We start from the raw sequence: 18,831 nt of genomic DNA, 5'->3' as shown, positions 1-18,831 counted from the left end.
TAGTGCAAATGCAAAATGTTATTGCAAAAAAATTGGATTTAATTTTATAAATAAGAAAAAATTGATCACTTACAAAACTTATTTATTCAATTCAAATAAAATAGTCACTTTCTTAAAAAGATAATATCGAAGACCAGATTCCTCAAAACAGATAAAACAGCTAATAATTGGTTACTGAATATATCTCGTACTGTAATATTCTATAAAGTTGAGCAGTTTTGGCTTTTGGAGAAGGTTATTTTAGTGAACTTCGATAGCACTTTAGTGCTAAATATAGCCTGTAGATAGTGTGGCGTGTTTTAACAGTTATTCGCATTAAACACAATTTATTGTTTTTGAATTTTAAATTTGGAAAACAATTATTATATTTAGTTATCAACTAACAAATGATTCTCTGATATTTTAATATTTTTCGAAATGAATAATTATTATTTTTATAATACCTAAATTTATTTATTTATTTTTGTCTGCCGATCGTAAAGAGATGAGGGAAAACGGCATTGCCAACCTGTAATAGTTTACGTAGATCGATTGTTTAAAAATTGTCATCAGGCACTTTTTTGTAAAACACTTTTTTTTTGTTGTAAGAATTGAGGTTGGCCCTCCTCAGGGTCAAAATGGTAAGTTTTTGGAGCGTGTCCATTACAAGTGACTCTGTTAAGGTGTTTACAGTAATTTTCCTAGAATTATTTGATACCTCTCTTATCAACCACCTCGTTCGTGTTCGATTGGTTGGTAATAAGATCCTTTCACCTTGGGTATAGATGATTTAAAATACAAAATGTGAACATTGGATTGCGTGTCTAAATTAATTCTATGGCTTCTTCTTCTTACAGAAGTTATCGTTGACCATGATAGCTCTTAAAGTTGGTTAGCCACTTGTGGGGGGCTCAGATGAACCACAGAAATGAGACACTTGTACAGCATCACAGACCCACTGAGCCGATGCTTATTTCAATATTCAATTTCATTATTTTCCCCTTTTTTGGGGGGACGTGGCCCTTTCGCCCCTCTCTGAAATATCATTTCTCTCGAGGAGGTTATAGTAGAATTGCAGCTGGTAAGGGGAAGGTAATTCGATGTTTTGTCTGGTTAAGGTTATTTTTATTTTCAATTTGTTTTCTTTTCTTTTCCGCAGTTTCTGTTATTGTTTACTTTAGCCGCAGAGTGGAGGGGGTTAGAATGTTGTCGACACGTGTTTTCCCCCACTCTCCTATTTTGCATTCTTCGTTTAGTAGGGTCACGACGTAATTGGCCAAAATAAATAAAACGAGGAAATAGTCTGAAGCTAAAAGAACTAGGTAAATAGTGGTGTTGGTAGCAATTTCTAGATTAGCTCCATCGATTTCATTTCTCTCAATTATTTCCTTCCTACAAGAAAATAATGTGCAGAATTTTCCATGCTCAAGGAGAACTCGGAAAAATGATCGATTATAATATAATGAAAAATCTATTTAGTAAAGGGACACTCACGGCCAAAAGCTTACTGTGGTATTCTTCGACTAAATACTTTTTTCAAAATGTTCTATTTCTACGGAAACTCAAAAACTCAAATATTTCCGGTTTAAATTGAAAATCGCTTTCCGCTTCCAGTAAGTGCTCTCTATTTCCTACTTTCTCTTACCTTCGTAAGAAAAACATGACGAAATCGTGCAGATATTCGAATATTAGTTTCCACTTGAGCTTACGCAATTCGGTATCCAACTGTGTCTGTATCCAAAGTAACCAAAATGATGGAAGAGGAAATCCTGGATTGGAAAGTAGCTGCTGGCCACTCAGTGTTGTGCAGATCGCTCTACAACCTTCGCTACAACCATTCTCCAGGTAAAAACAGCAAAGTGGACGTTGTGGTTGACGGCTTCGTTTTAAATCGCTCGCCAATGAGCTTCAAACTCTGTAGACTTCCTTATTTATGTCTAACAATAGAAGAAAAAATGTTTTTCTACGCAGCACTGTCCAGATGTAGTGGATTGATTGTTCCCTACCACTGCACCTCCAACACCAAGTATCATTGACGAAACATTCCATTAAGAAATTTTGCCTCCCCCACTGTAATGTCCATTCTAAGAGACACTGATGAGAGAGCGGCAAGAGACTTGCTGTAAATTCAATGAAGATTAGGTGAGCTAGTGCTAAATACATCGGCGAGAGAGACGTCAAGGACAACGTAGTCATTCTATGGCGAAGGCAGGTTGCCAAGATGAAATTGTACCAACAACAAGACAGTACTGTTACTTTAACCAAAAAATAACTCAGCGATTACGTAAATCGCAGAAAACTGGCGTCAGCTATCTTAATTTTAAAAAAATAAATAGCGAATAATTTATTGTTTGTTGAACTCTGTGCTTACTGAGAAGCTCATGGGTTATGTATTTTTTTCGAAACTGAATTCGTATATAGTTGGTGCTAAAATAAGTCTGGATTTAAAGACCTGGTCTCAAGCCCCCCAGTAAGCACTTTCTCTTTACCAATCGAGAAAATAAGTCCTAGGCCGTCAACATGTTGGCACTACCGGCCCCCGCATAGTGTTCTCTTGTTACGGACAGTCGTGAGAGTATTAACAACTAATATTTTTTTGTTTTTTAAATCTATTACAATTGTGAATGAATTCAAATCATTTTATAGAAAAGTTCTTTAAAGTTTGGTGAAGAAACCATTAAAATCTGACCAATAGAAAGAGAGATATTAAGGTTTGAAATTTGAACGACTTTGAAAACCTCCAATTTTTAACCTTCAATATTTCATTATCTATTATCACTAGAATATTGTGGTTTATACTGGTTATAGAGGAAACTTTTCTCTACAATTTGGTGAAGAAATCATTAAAATCTGACCAATAGGAAGAGAGATATTAAGGTTTGAAATTTGAACGACTTTGAAAACCTCCAATTTTTAACCTTCAATATTTCATTATCTATTATCACTAGAATATTGTGGTTTATACTGGTTATAGAGGAAACTTTTCTCTACAATTTGGTGAAGAAATCATTAAAATCTGACCAATAGGAAGAGAGATATTGCGGTTTGAAATTTGAAAACCTTTAAAATTTAAACCTCTGTATCTCGTTAGCTATTATCACTAAGACATTACAATTTATGCCTATTATAGAGGAAACATTTCTCTACAGTTTGGTAAAGTAATTTATGATTTCTGAGAAATGCAAACGGTGACATGAATATTTTAAATTTCCACGAATATATAACCTTTTTTATATCACGAACTATAATATTATCACTAGATGCACATTGAATTTTATATTAAATTAAACTTCATTAAGTTCTTATAATTTATGTTATTGTAATACTTCCTTTTCCGATTTAGTACGTTTAAGAGCAGGATTGCACTATAACGTTAGGTCCGTAAGCCTTAATGATTTTATAAATGTAATTTTTAATGATTTAAAATTATTTTTTAATGATTTTGATGTTATAAAAATGTCAAAGTTGGGTGTTTTTCAACGTTACGCTTTGTCGTGCACTTTTTGACGATGAACTTTTATACAACTGTCCGGCAGGACTACTGGATAGTTTTAATAAAGAAAGCATCTGAAATTTGGGAGGAAGTGGATTCATCAGTTTGTTGTAAGAATTTAATTTTAACTGTGTTCCCGGCTCATAATAACTGAGAAGGATAATTGTACTTATGTACAATTTTATACGACTTTATAGTCGTAAGAACTATTTTCGAAAGAACCTCAAAGAAGCTTAAATTCGAATTAGTAAAACGGCACTTCCGTTGAGAAATTTTCTTTTATCTCGGAAAGTTTGCAATAGCATCTAAGTGTTGAGGATCTAACTCTGAAGTATTAGCTCTTAAAGGCGAGCAAGCATCTTTAACACCTTACCAATTATTTAAACTTAATATCACAATACGTGTATTTCCGGTGAAAATTTTGCACTTCCGCTTTACTTCTTTTAACGAGAATTTAGTATGAGACACTTCCTGTCAGAAACCGGAAGAAAATAGACTTAGATTAACAAATTGTACATCCGGTGATTTTTTTTTCCAAACCTATCATTCTGAAAACGCATTTAATGTGTTATAATTTCATTTTAATCCTATTTTTGATAATATTACGTCAACACATCCGGTGGTTCTATTTACAAACAAATATTATTTACATCTTTTAAAGTCTTCTTGACCTGAATAAATGTTTTATCTGATGTAAACAATGAATAGTCCTATTTATTTACTATCAGTCAATTCTAGTCCCATTGCAGTTACAAAACATTAACTGGGACTGCTGTCTAACTTTTATATTTCGTTTAACAAATTTTATAAATAAACACATTTAAGTGTGCAAGGACACAATTGGTGCCCTAACTGTTTATGTCGAGGTCTTACCAAAGCGGCCGTCTGCTGTTATTTACATAATTAATAAACAACAGCCTTTGCCTACCTAATATGGTAGTAAATAATTTGATTTCTACGTTCTAATTTCCTTTACACTTCAGCAGGAAGTAGCCGTAGGCTTTCCAAAATACGATTTCCTTTAAACTTCCGGTACTCTATGAGGACTCTTGAAAAAGTTTAATCAATTTTCATTGAAAACCTTTTCCCAGGGAAATTGATTCATTGCATTTTCTTGAACCTTAAAAGTGCGGCAGTCGGGCAGTTGAATTTCCTTTGGCAGTTGTTTTGAAGTCTCCTGAGTGCTTTACTCTGGTTGTGAACCCTGACACGACTTCCTCTGACTGCAATGCCCCCATGTTGTGGTCACCTCAAAGTGACCAAAATGAATTTTGTGAAAGAATAAAAAAATAAATCAAAGAGAAAAACTAGGTGCCACGGTAGTCGAGCGGTTTGAGGCTCTACGAATTTGGATTCGATTGCCAGTCACTACTCGGGATTTTATTTAGATTGAATATGAGAAATTTATAGTAAAGTCTCCATCTACGACACCTACTTTGGTAGTTGGACGTAAAGCCTACCTAAACCCAATAGACCACCTAAATAAATAAACCTAAACCTAATAGACCATCACAGTGTCCTAGAATTGCCCTTAATCGAATTTCCCTCGGGAAAAGCATAAATCTAAAACATTTACCCCGAAAATTTACGAAACTTCTGATAAGGAGGAAGTAAAGACATTCTCTCTAAAGTGTTATTTCCGTATAATGTACGGTCCTACCTCTCGAGTAGTGTTAAGGAGAGGATAATCTGTTACCAAAATTATAACTCTAAAGAAAATCGTTTAGCCGGAAGTTCCTCTTGACTCAATGAACTGGCCACTTTGGTGATTCGCGAAAATGAGTTTAGGATTTCCGGTCAACTTTATGCAACACACTTTTACAACTTTTATGAAACCATTTTTCAGAGAAAAATTTATTTTTCTTAAGAAAGAATTAGGGAAGGCTTCCCATTAGATAGATAGATAGATTAAACTAGGGCGGCCTCAAGGCCTACGCCACTGCGACCTTTTTGGATCTATTGTGGCTCCACTCGTCCTCCAGACCCGTCCTTTTGATCAGACTCTTAATTCTAGAAAAAGCTTCCCATTTATATTTCAGTGTAATGTACGGTTCTGAATACTGTTGGTAAGAATTAGATGTTGGGAGTTTGAAGAATATTAATGAGTCAGTAGCTTGCGTATTATCAGGAAGTCATGGGAGTAGTCACAGCGGAGCCATGGGTAGTTCGGTGGGTTTATGTTCATTGAAGTAGACGGCAGATGGAAAACTGCGGAAGCTAGCCCGTTTGCAGACTAGCGTATCCTCATTGTTCTCCTGTATGTGTAAATGTGGTGTCATCAACAGAGAGTCGTAATAAATCAAGTCGAAATACAGCTTTCACACGTTCTGTAAACACTGGACCACTATCTATAAACCATGGGCAAGTTCGTTCAACTCATTCATATCTTTGGAAAGAGACGCTAGGAACTCTAGCGTAAACAGTTTCATTCCTCTTTGGGACCATTAAACACTTACAAATATCAACTGGTATAAATTAATTTTTATATTTATTAAAATATATTTTTAAGAAAAATTATTATTTTTTAAATAAAAAGATTTATTGGTCCATCAATAAACTTTTATAATAAATAATCGAAACGGAAAATGGTTGCCAAAGAATGTGGATTTTATTGCTAATGTATATTTGTGTGGCATTTATGTGGATTCCAGAGGCTGTGGTGAATCTGCTGTTAGCTGAAACAGCTGTTCGCTATCTCAGTGCTACTTTATTGCCAGCACAGGAAATACTGAAAGAGTTTCTAGATTTGACTAACTAACTTACAGCTTCCTCTCGAATTCCACAAGTTACTCGTGCGCAAAGACAAAATATCAGGTGTGGTGGCCCAACTTACATTTACTGAGATTATCTTTAAACTTAGAAAGTGAGCTATCGAAGATTGCACATCTCTAAACTCCAAACTGGATGCCAGAGTGAAAGAGAAAACCTAATCATGGTTGTAACAAAGTTAAAATGCTTCCTTTGGGCCACTGCTTAGAAAATTACAAAGCCTCTTCTGTGTATGTAGCATTTCCTAACTGATATTCTCGCAGACATGAAATTTTGGGTAAATATTTACATTCTTACAAGATTTAGGACCGTACTATATACTGAAAAGGTATTTTATACATTTGAGAAAAACTTTACATAATTATTTAAATCATATTCGAGAAAAATAGCTAAAAATTGGAGGAAGTACAAGAAACTTACTTCCGGATATCAAATTGAAACTTCCTGCGGTTCTCCGTGTTAGGCAGACAGGCCAATTTGTAAACAAAAAATTGGGCGCCGTGAATCTCAAAACGGAGATTTCCAATTTGAAATTCAATTTATAAAATTCGAAAAGTCGTATTACTCATTCTCTTATTATTTGTTAGAGAGAGTAAATATTATCCTAGGAAGCCCGTCAACCAACTATGACAATCTTTGGGAATTTAAACAATTCGTACCGGGACAGAGGGAGTTCTATTAAAAAGTAGCATGGAAGAGGAGACGCAAACTGGGAGAAGTTATGTATGTTGTCGACGAGTCCTTAAAAGACTTATGGGCATCGCGTAGTAATTTGAACAGCCCCCAGGACCTGTTAGAGTGACGAGTTGGACCGGTCTTTGCGGGAGTTGGCGTCTGGTAAGTAAATCTAGTCTGACTATAAAATTAGGCAACACTGAGGGGCGATGGGGGAACAAGGGACAGGAATGTGAGCAAGAGGATGGAATGCCTGGCGCCTTAAACTCTAACCCCGGTGTCCCCCCAGCAAGAGGGGTGAACATACGGCCAAGTTGGTTTGTCAGCGAGAGAGATTGTGGGTGGGGGCATCCCCCACTCCGCGCGCTCGCTCAGAAATGAAGTGATTTAGTGATATTTTTGGCGGCAGTCACTGGAGGCTTGGTTTTACATCTTTGCGCTACCTTGTCACACAGTTCCTTGTTATTTCAGCTGGGTCCCAGAATGCTGCAACAAACTGGGCCTGGCATTCCCTAAACGATCGGCTGCTAAAAACACTTTTTCAGAATCACAGGTATTTCCTGGAAAACCCAGAAATCTGGAAATATAACACGATCACAATACTTTTACTCACCTTGTGAGCGAGAGTAAAGTTTTGCCCTTTGACGGATAAAATCAACTTCAGCGGCCGGAGAATCTCACATTACAAAATGATTTCCTCTAACTCCACTTTTCCTTACATTTCCCAAAGTACAAGCGCCGAAGTTTAGAAAACCATGATCCAGTTCTCAGAGAGAGAGAGAGAGAGAGAGAGACCGTCACCTCTAGAGCTTACCCTAGAATTGATATGAACAGAATTTTCCAACCAGAAAGTTTCTCTGTGGTGGTGTAGGTAGAAGAAGGACCAGCTGTTCCTCTGAATTCGAAGCGGATCGATACTCTACATCCAGAAATACGCTGAGTGAAATCTTTTGTGATACATTCACAGGAAATGGCTCGCCTGGGAATTCCCGTGGAAATTAATGATAGGTTTTCCACTGAAGTGTCGTACCAATTCAATTGCAGGGTATAAACGTTAGAAGTGTGTATTAGGTCTCCTGAATTCTGAGTTACAATCTAGAGCAGTGATTATCAACCACTGAGCCGCGCGGCACTTTTGCGTGCCGCAGAAAGTTGTTGAAGTGGGCCGCCAAATTTTATAAATACATACAATAAAAATGACGATATGAGAGTAGCATTAACCCATTTATACGACCAAATATAAACTGTAATTATCAAAAAACATCAAGCTCAAATTTCTCATTAAAAGTATTCTTATTATTAACTTGTAATTAATCCCTTAATAGAACATAAACTGTTGTTTTTGTAGTACATATTACTTTATTTTATATTGAAAATAAACATAAACTATTTTACACAGTTTATTATGGGATAAGTAAAATATTTTTGAACTCAACTTATTGTTAGGGTGCCGCCAAATATTGAAATTGTTAAAAGTGTGCCGCCGCGGCAAAAGAAAAAGGTTGAGAATCACTGGTCTAGAGAGATCTAGTAAGAGCGAGTCGTGTGAGTCTTCACTAGGTTTTCCAGAATTTTCTCAAAGACCTGACCGAGGCTTTTCCAGGAATTCAATTTGTTTTACCACGAATAGCTTTTTTGCTCCATACTTTCAGCTTACATAAATGAAGCTTAAAATAAGTTAAACAACTCTATTCATGCACCAATACTTATATATTTACCTCGCAGTGCATAAATATATTTGTATAAAACCCTAAAATTAATTTACCGTCGGCTGGAATTTCCACGTAACAATGTTATGCAACAAAGTGGAAACTTTTAAGGAAATTAATGGGCGACAATGTTTGCAAAGAGCAAAAGCTTTAGAATGCTGATCCCTGTGAAGTGCGGCTATTTCAGTGCTTTGTATGGTTCCGCTATTGGGTAAGAGAAAGCTTTCAACTTAGGAATTGTGTAATAGACTGAATTTTCTTAGTCAAGTTTTCCACAAGTGATTTCTCCCCGATCAAGTTCGATTTCAATGCTTATTGTTTCTTACGATTGCTTAGAGGAAGTTCCGCAATTGCATCAAACGTTTGATTGCAAGTTTTCACAGGTAAGTATTCATTTTAATGAAACCTGAGTCCAAAAAATGTGGTTTTTCGAAGATTCTCTTCCCTGTGTGTATGTGAGTGAGCTAGTCTAAAAACCAAAACATCGTGGGAAAGTCGATGGAATATATTTCCGGAAAATATCGGAAAAAGGAAAAGCTTATTTGGTTTAGGTGTCACCAGCTGATACGTGTCCTACGGTTTTAATTATAATGTTAATTAAATATGTAAAACTGCCATCAGAGGGTGCTGTGACGACAACGCGACACAACCCGAATGTTAGGTTATAGTCTGGGAAGGTTTGGCGTCACTTTTGAGTGTTTACATTACTTAGTTGGACAGTGCTTTCATAGTGTTTAGTGACGGTGACATATAAATCGAGTAATTTAATTATTCTTTACAGGTATTATATTGTTTTAATTATTTATTTATGTATGTATTAATTTATCTATAAAATTATATTCTTTACAGAATAATAAAATCTGTTTCAAAAAAACCGTCTTACAAATAGATTCGTAAAACCCAATTTTTTGTTTTTTCCTTTAGATAATGCGGAAGGAAATTAATGAATAAGAACTGTAGTTCAGAGGAAGTCGTGCGAGTGTCCATTCAATGAAGAATTGGGCTGAAGTTTCAATGTCGTTCATTGGTTAAAACTTTTTTATCTCTAAACAGCCAATAATGCACATAGTGTATGTAGCAGTGTTTGCTAGCTCAATGTCACCGTTTAATACCACTTTACCACTCATCCACACTTATCATCAACATTATGGCGGTGTTTTCGCAGAAAAATGTCAAGGACCGCTAAAACGGCAGAAATGGTTCACAATGCAATCTGACCGGGTGGGGCAGGGGCAGATAAAATTCTAAACTTTATTGTCAGCAATGCCATATGAATCTGGAATGTTCGGCCGGCCGGCCCGGAGTTTAATCACTTGTGAGATAAAGTTACGTGAGAACTTGAGCATTGTCAGCAAACAGCTGATACCCAGGAAGTGACGTCATACTGTACTGCATTGTTGGTGCAAGGGACACACCAGATAAACGCTACTTATTGTGAAGGAAGAAAAATTATTGCCAATTTTTAAGACACAATATTTTTATTTTTTGCCGGGCTTTCGGCCCAGGGGCTTCGTCATCTTCAGGGCTAATGCTTTTGATAATTGTGGTAATATTTTTTTTACACTGTTGGTGTGTCTTCCGCTCTGTCTGCTTATGAATTGGTAATTCACTTCTGTATTTCAAACATCTTCCAGCGGGAGAGACTTAAGTAAAAATAGGCATTCCCGTGCAATGTACGGATGTACAGTATTTAAGCAGGATGAAAGAAATTGTTGAAATTCTGCGTTTGAAGACTTTATTCTGGAATCTTTCATGGTACCTGACATCCCAATGTACGTGCTTTGCCCCGATCTAATATTAGTGAACATTTAATATTTTTGCAGTATTTATACAAATAGAAACGTTTTAATCTAATGGCTGCAACTATTCAACAAGTGGACTCCAATTTCGATAAAACACGCCTGACCTTTTCTTATTATGATTTATAGTATGAATCCATTATTATAAACGCACGGGACAATTAAACAACAAAACTGTACTTATCAGCTCCACTATTTCTCACTTGGAACTTTAAAGGCTGACTGGTGTTGACCATGCCCGTCACCACATTCCAGAAGAGAACCTTCGAAGTGGTCAATGAAGAACTTGAGGTACCAGCTCTTCGCAAGGAATAGCGCCCGCACATACACAACGTTTGCACACTTGGGAACTTAATAATTTATTTAAAGTGTTTGTTTAAATTAAAATATAAAAAGAATATGATTTTGTTAAATTTATAGCAATAAAATGATTGATTTTAGGAGGATGGTCAAAGTCCGGGACCGCTTTGGAGGCAGAGTTCCACTGTTCGAAAGAATATTATAAGAACAAAGCCTCCAAGGGAAGGTAGAAAAAGCCTATCTGCTGTAGGGGAAGTTAAGCTTGCCGAATGGAGGTTAAAGTATTTTGTAACTGCGATTGGTTAGAGGAAGGTAAATGCTTTAGGGCTGGGCGAACTGACCAACTCTTCGAACTGACTAACTCTTCGAACTGACCAACTCTTCGAAATGACCAACATCTCAACTTTCTCCTACTTTAGTGCATTTAAATGGAAATACCTGACGCTGCACGTAATTGATTTGGCACCATATGATTATAATTAGAATTTTGTAATGATTCTCATTTTCAATTTTAGGTTATATTTGTTCAAAACCTATGCTAATTTTCTTACTTTTCTTTGCAAAGAGTCACATGTGGACCCACTCTAAACCTCTTTGGAGTAGAGTCACCCATTGAGTCAGGAATCATGATTGAAAGGGACGGGGATTAGCTGTGCGGTTAGAGTATTGGATTCTCACGTGGAGATCCCAGGTTGTAATCCCAGCTGGTGACTCTTAGATTTTCACTTCCTAGGAGCTTGTTACAGCTCACTGTCCGGTGATGGACAGTGTTGACAGTAACGAGAGAACACTGTCCGGGGGCCGGCAGTGCACTGAAAAAAGCTCAGATGTTGACGCGCCTTAAATCATGAAAAAAACTCTCTTCTGCTATGGAGAAGGTTTACGGAACGCTTACGATTGCCTTTCCAAGGGAAGGTAATGTGACTGTTCAGACCATAACCGTGCTGAAGTTGAGATGTCACTCTGTCAGTGCACAAGAGTCGCTGATGTCGTCAGGCCGCCAACCCCCATCTGTTACTACAAAATTAATTTCATTCACAGTCATGCCAACATAATTTATAAATATCCAATATTTTCTCAGAATTAGTTATTTAAAGATTATTTTAATTAGATTTTTATTAATCTTATAAATATATACTTGAAAATGGGAAACTAGTAATTTTTTTTTATGGCGGGGAGGATGTTTATATTTAGCGTTAGTTTAATTATGTAGAAAATCTCTGTCTAAAATAGTTGTTCATTCATTTAGCGGGAACAGCTCTAATTGGTCAGGAAGCAGTGCGACTGTCAGCTGGCACCGCTATGACCTTCTAGATCGCGACCCGTTTATAAATAAATATCATATATCATATACATTAGATAAATTCCTCGTAATGATTACAATAATACTTGGCGTTCAGATGCACTATTAACAAGTTGGCCAAAACCGTGCGGTGTCTTCATTTACTATTGGACTTTTATCTCCTCTAAGTGATGGTTCTTCTATTTCTGAGACCACCCACAATAATAATTAATCATATCTCTCATGCTGGCGGAGCAATCATAGTTGGCATTCATGTAGAATCACATTGACTTCCTCATACCCCCATTCGGAATCCTATTTAGACAATGTTTCCAATAATATTGAATGTAACTGTGAACTAGACAGTTCGTCCTGCCATAAATTACACGAATAGATTGTAGTATGCGTCCTTGGAGAGGAGCAGAGCCCACGCCTCTGGCTCCCAATCTTTCTGCACTCCGCTTTTTCTGCACAATAAATTGTCCCGCCCACAGCGTTGTTCTACAGTTTAATTTTTATAAAAACTGTTCTTAACAGTTAACAGGCGCCACGGTAGCCGAGTGGTTAAGAGACTAGACCCGCAATGCTAAGATGTATTGTTGGTTTAGTGGGTTCGATTCCCGGTTATAGGCCTTGGATTTTATTTAATGGTTAATATGAGAAATTTAACAGTAAAGTATGTTTGTCAGCCTGAAAATATCGGCATTATTTTACTTTAACTTACTATTCTTAAATTAATTTAACAAAATATCAATATTATACATCAGCCGACTAGATGTGACACTCTATCATTCAATCAGCGCCGGAATAGGAGTGGTCCACCGTCACCAGTACTAAGTGTGTGGCTGAAATATAATTTAAAGGAAATTCGCTTTGAAGAAACTCAATGAGTTTGAACCTTGTGTGAGAACGTCTTGTGGGCGGCCATAGCAGACATGTCACAACCTGTCCATTTTATTTATCGTACGGTCCATACTTTCCAATCGATTAGCGTAAGTTTATTTGGAACAGACACCAGCCAATAGGCGAACAGTTTCTCGGAAAAAAACCCACACAAAAAGAAATTCCCGGAAAAATGCAAAAATAAAAAATGTCAGAATTTTGAGTACATCCTTATTGTGCGAATTATTAACAGCCTATTTCAAACAGAGCCTGCTGGAGCCAATCAGATCAAACGAAATATATTCAGCACATTAAATGTGTATATTTGCGTTTATTCACATTTATTTATATACATCTAGTTCTTTATGTATGTATTTACTTTTCAATATTTCCCCATCTTCATTTTTTTTTATGTATTATTTTGAGACATTGACGTCAAATTTCCTTTATTTTATCTATTTAATCTTTTTTTCTTTTTGAAATAAATTAATTGGGTTGTACATTATCTATACTTTTTATATTTTGATTCTTTATTTCTCAGTTTCCCTGGCAACTGAACATCCGTCATTGGCTAATTATTTCTAGATTATTTCCGCTATTTTAGGGATAGTGCCAGGATGGAGGTATTTATTACCAGCAGTCAGTCAGTGATGAAGAGATTGGGACAGTGGTTCTGCCATCTTGACGATCTAGTGGAGAGCAGCGAGTGAGGGGATCTCAGATTGCTGGAACGGTTCCACGATCCAGGCCGTGGAATGCTGCGCTAACCCTCTTCCCCTCCCTGGGTTCACTTCACTATTCCGGTCTCTCTCTTTCATGGGGGGGGGGGGTGCATTTCTGGAAAGAGAAACCATTCTTCCTTTACTAAGAGGAAGTATTGCAATCGTGCCATATTTGAAATTTCATATTAGATGTCAGGTATCATCCTGCCAGACCTTTTGGCTATACCAAACTATGAGGAGAGGACTATGGTCTTTGACCAGTCCAACTCGTTCAGCAGTAATCAATATCGTTGAAACAATGTGCTGAACTCTGCAAGTCCATGTTCCGGGGGCTCAAAGGTGTCTTTTTGTTGTTTTGCTTTTATTTCAACGAATGTAAAGAATTTGCTGAATTCAGCCAGTTCTACTTAATTAAACTGACCACCAGTATTTGCTTATTGTTCATTTTGTAATTATTTCTGCCTTAACCCTGTCGTCGTTATGAGTGCTCTTCAAATAGATTCTAAATTTATATACATAATTCCTATGGAGAATTCCCTAATCCCTTGAGTTATAAATCGAATTCCTCTTCTCCTGCTTTTCGAAAAAGCTCCTGGTGAGCCCATATCTTCCTGTTATGGAGTTATGTTGCCCTTTACTACATCAGCGTCGTACTGTAGTCTGAGTTTTCTCAGTTTGGTCGCAAGATCGATGATCTCCACCATTTATTTTTGTGAAATGATGAACTTCAGTTTAAATCACTTAAATGCAAGAACATAACAGTGAACGGAAAACTTAGCACTTTCGTTTCATCGCAACCACAACCGGAAAACAACGAAAACTATAGAATGGCGTTTTTAATTTCCATCAAGTTTCTCTAGATTGTGGACAAAGTCAAATAAAATAATAATTACGTCACTTAGCACAGTGAGAAGCATGTATTGTACTCTCTGCCTGTAAACCGAGAAATCCCCTGAGTTACTCCCCCGTGAGAGATTCACAAAGGGGAATGACCCAGTAAGTAGGTCATCCAGTCTGAATCAATATCGGTCACATGGACCGAAGTTATTGGGTCTCTAGTGGATTTATGGTCGACCCGACATGAACTTGTTGCGAACAGAATCAAAATGTAAAGTTCCTTTTGTTTTTTTGGTTCACCATCTTTGACTTTAAAATAAGATGTGCCACTAATTCGATTCTTCAAGGGTTTCATTGGAGGGCAAGAATCCAAAGGTTTTCATTTCTTCTTCCGTTGTAAAAATTGACCCATTGCTTGGAATCAATCGGAAGAAACGAGTTCTGGGCTTTGAGCTGGTTGAGGAAGAAGTTTTGAGGTGGTCTGTCCGGAAGTGGTTCCTGTTGTAGATCCTAATATTTGCAACAGGAATTTGGGGCCTAAAGTTAAGCTGACAAATTGGAATCTGTTTAATCTCTCCACAATCTTCACCCAAAAGTGTCCAAATTTTGTTTGACTCGAACGTAGAATCTATTTTTTAAAAATGTCTCAAAATGTGCTCCTGTTTGAAAAACTCCTAAACTGGACAATTGGACAATGCATAAGTGCATTGAATGCTCCCAAGATTGGCGGAGAGCTAATTTCTTGAACGGAAATCAACCAACTATTTCCGCTTTCGGTTTTTTTATTTTCTTTTTTTTAAAAAACATTTTGTAACGTACTTCCGCAGAAATATTAAATTAAAAAATATCAATTCGACTTCAGAACTCACTGCTTGGTTGAATTCGAGGAAGGAAAAGTAGAATATGGTCGTGTAAGATTAAAGTTCTTTAATGAGCAACGGTTGGCTGAACGTAATTAGAATTTTGCCTAAAGACCATGACCTTGCAAATCAACGAGAGGAAGGTTTGGCGAGCGGATATCGCCCTGGCCATGACGGAGTGTGAAGCTGCTCCATCACGAGACTGACCCCCAGACGTTCGGCCGAACGGGGACGTTCTTCATTCGGGGTGGTGCAGAGAGGCAGAGGTCAAATTGGATCGTGGTTGGCGCAGAGTCCATCCTCTGAGGTGAAACCATTAAACACCTTCACCTCGCATCATCCAGAGCTTCGTGAATTCTCTCTCTCTATCTGCGCCTCAGCATCGTACGGTCCAGATCTTGCTCTTCACTTTCCCAAATAGTGTTTACTTTCTCTTATGGTAAGAGAGATGGAGTGGTAATCGTGCTGATGTTCCGGTTGGAGATTTCGCCGGAAGTATCCTCTTTGAGGGCCCAAAAAGTGGTCTTACATCCTGTCTCCCCCCACACACTTTCCTTCTCTGCCCGTCTTTTGTACACCTACATTTTCCCAGAGATTTCCATTTAAGGACACTCCTGGAGGTGGAAGGGTGGTCCAAGCTTCTCTCTAACGTGCCATTCTGGGAGTTCTACGATTTCACCATCTCTACAGTATTTGTGAATTATTTAGCTGAACTGTAGGAGAGTCGGTGAAAGATTTCCGCTCACAGCTGTAAGAATACTTACTAGAGATGTTAGTTAGAGTAGGGGACCACCCTTTATACTTTTATAGATACTATTATAAGTTATATTATATTATTATGTCCGAACAGAGGAGACGCTGGTTACGCAACACTATATTTACAAGCTAGAGTAACAGTTCTCTGAGAGATATGTGGCCACGCCACGGTGCGGCGTCTTTGGAGCGTTGAGGAGGTTCACGTTAGGTAACAGTGTTGCCAACCCAAGGTGGTAAGTGAGAAATAATGTTGGAGAAAGAAGGAAAGAAAGGGCCACTACTAGAAGGAGGGGATTATATAAAAATATTTGCACATCCCACATTCGAATGTGGGCAGCCGGGGAAAGAGCAAGCAGCTGCCGATCTGTCTCTGCTGGTCTTTGTTATGACGTCTGTTCACTTTGTTAGGAGATCTGTTCACTTGCTAATTCTATTTTTAGGATTCCTTTCTTATCACCTGCAATAGGTAGCATTGCAATCGTTCAAAATTTGTTGATTTAACTTTTACTTCTACACACTGAACACGGTGAACACCCTCTCACGACTTCCTCTTGAGACTTTCGTCTACTTCCTCTTACTCTACCCCAGTAAGAGAATGTATTTGTAATCGTGCAGATTCTCTATTATGGGATATCACCGGAAATATCCATGTTGAGGATCCCTGAGTGAGTGGGGATGAAAATAAACAATTCACTTCCGGATACAGTATTTTGACCGCTAGGTGGCAGTCAGGTCTCTTGGTGAAGCCTGATCTCTAATTATCAAGTCTCAGTTTCCTGCGAGTATTAGTTTTTTGAGATATTTCGTTCATAACCACACACACACACAGACCACTTTCTAAAAACCACTTTTTTCGGACCAAATCTCAAATCTGACCCGATCCCAATACTTTCCTAGCTCAGTAAGAGAAACATCTTAGATATTTTTTGACTGATCTGATCATTTAAAAAAAATTATTTTGTTATTTTATCTTCCCTGCATGCAGTGAAGTCTCTTAGTTGTTTATATTTCTATAAAAATATCTTTTGGCGATGTCGGTAGGCTTTGTTGGCAGCAAATCAGCGTTTTGTTTGGATTTTATACTAATATTGTTGTGTGGAGAAGTAAATCAGCCCACCTGACCGGCTGCCCAAATTTCACACTGCCTTCTATATTATATTATCTCCATTTGTCATATTACACAATATAATAATCGGACACACCTTGTTGGCGCCTAAACAGTCCATCTACTGCTGCTGATAGTCTAACCTGCTGTGAGGACGCGCCAATTCCAAGTGCCCTTTTTAAAACATACGCCTAGCTAGACTGTCCTTCTTGCGGCCACTTGAGTTTTCGTTTAAAATGAACAGATAGCGTTATTGATTGCTACTTAAATTTTACCATCTCTGGTGGTGAGCTGCAAGAATTCTGGAATCTAGAACTTTGATACCAACCTATTTTAGGGCAACACTCAGATTTTGGCCATTGTTACTCTTTTTCAAGGAAGTATTGCAATCGATCTAGATAGTCGATTTTTATAATACACTAGAAATGTATATTTTAACCATTCTATAACCAGAAGATATTCGTCATGAAAAAAGTGTAAAATTTTGTGTTATGTCGAGTATATTCGTCATGCGTTTTCAGTAGTGACCATCGGCAGTTAATTTTACAGTTTTAATTAAAACTAAAATATATTCATAAGCTGCAAGAAGTTTGGAATATTTTGAGGCATCTCGAAATAAAAAGAACTAATTAAAACTGTCCGGTAGGACAGTTGTATAAGGGTTGATAGAAGATATAGGAGATATGAATCAGTCTTCGTAAATGTATCCTTGTCTTTTAACATATTAGTCATCACTGAATCAATAACGAATTCATAGATTGTGTTAGGTTAGACTATGCAGTAAGTGGCACGTCTGGTAATAAAAACGGGATGAGGATTCTTTTGTTCCCTATTTACCTGTATTCAAGAAGCGGAGCTCTTGGCTCATGTGCAAGGTTCAAGATTTAGCGATCATCCAAATTGCTGAGTGGTGGGCTACTAACCTGCCAAGATATTTCCCAGCATAATTGTTTGTGTTTTATCATCTGGTCAGGGATTCATTTCCATAAATACCAGGTCTGTAATGGTGCGTCCTACTCGGGATAATTGCAGCAACCCAATATCACATATCAAACATACTCTGGGTTTGACGAATATATTCCTCATCGCTTAATTTGTACGACGCACATAGGGGACACATTTGCCAACAAGGTCGGAACAGTTGACTGGTTAAGAATACCTTCTTACAGGAAATGAAGAAAAAAAAAAAATAGTGAGAAATTGATTCAGTAAATTCACCGACTTCCGGTTGTTTGAATTTGAGCCTTATCACTGGTTCCCATTGGTCGAAATAACATCTTTAAGCTTCCTGGAATTCTTAGTTATGCGCAAAGCAGACCCATTGATCCGGTCTTACAAGAAAAACCATTAATCGTGTTTAGAGTATCACGTGGCATTTTCTCATGAAGACTCATTATTGAAAAGCTCTACACGAATGCAATATGTCCCTGTGATGAGTTGAAAGCGAAAGGAAAATCCGCAATGGATACCGCAACCTCTAGTTTCGGAAATCAAACTGCGATGTTGTTGTGGATGTGCAACACATGTTGGTTTGTATTAGAGAGATGTTGATTGCAACAGTTTGTTGCAGTTGTTCAAAGCTAGTTAAGAATGGTTTTGTTTAAAGTATAATTTATGTACACAAAAGTTCTCTTTGGGGAGAGGAGAGACGAGCTGCTGAGAG

At 37.4% G+C, this 18,831-nt stretch overlaps 1 protein-coding gene across 2 annotated transcripts in view; it reads left to right on the top strand.

Moving 5' to 3' along the window:
- LOC141459769 (WD repeat-containing protein 82-like) overlaps window positions 1-10,815 on the top strand; it is a 43,850-nt gene extending 33,035 nt beyond the window's left edge. Inside the window, exons 1-2 of one of the 2 annotated variants that reach the window (XR_012461610.1) lie at window positions 9,310-9,406; window positions 9,550-10,815. The gene's annotated coding sequence lies outside the window, so the exon portion shown is untranslated. Of the gene's footprint in view, window positions 1-9,309; window positions 9,407-9,549 lie in introns of those variants that run through there. The other variant, XR_012461611.1, reaches the window with a different exon arrangement.
- Window positions 10,816-18,831: the final 8,016 nt, after the last annotated feature.

The sequence above is a fragment of the Rhodnius prolixus genome, unplaced genomic scaffold, assembly GCF_049639745.1.
Source record: "Rhodnius prolixus isolate KJV_2025 unplaced genomic scaffold, Rpr scaffold_17, whole genome shotgun sequence".
Lineage (NCBI taxonomy): Eukaryota > Metazoa > Arthropoda > Insecta > Hemiptera > Reduviidae > Rhodnius > Rhodnius prolixus.
The sequence above is the reverse complement of the archived record's forward strand: the minus strand, read 5'-3'. Positions and strand labels throughout refer to the sequence as shown.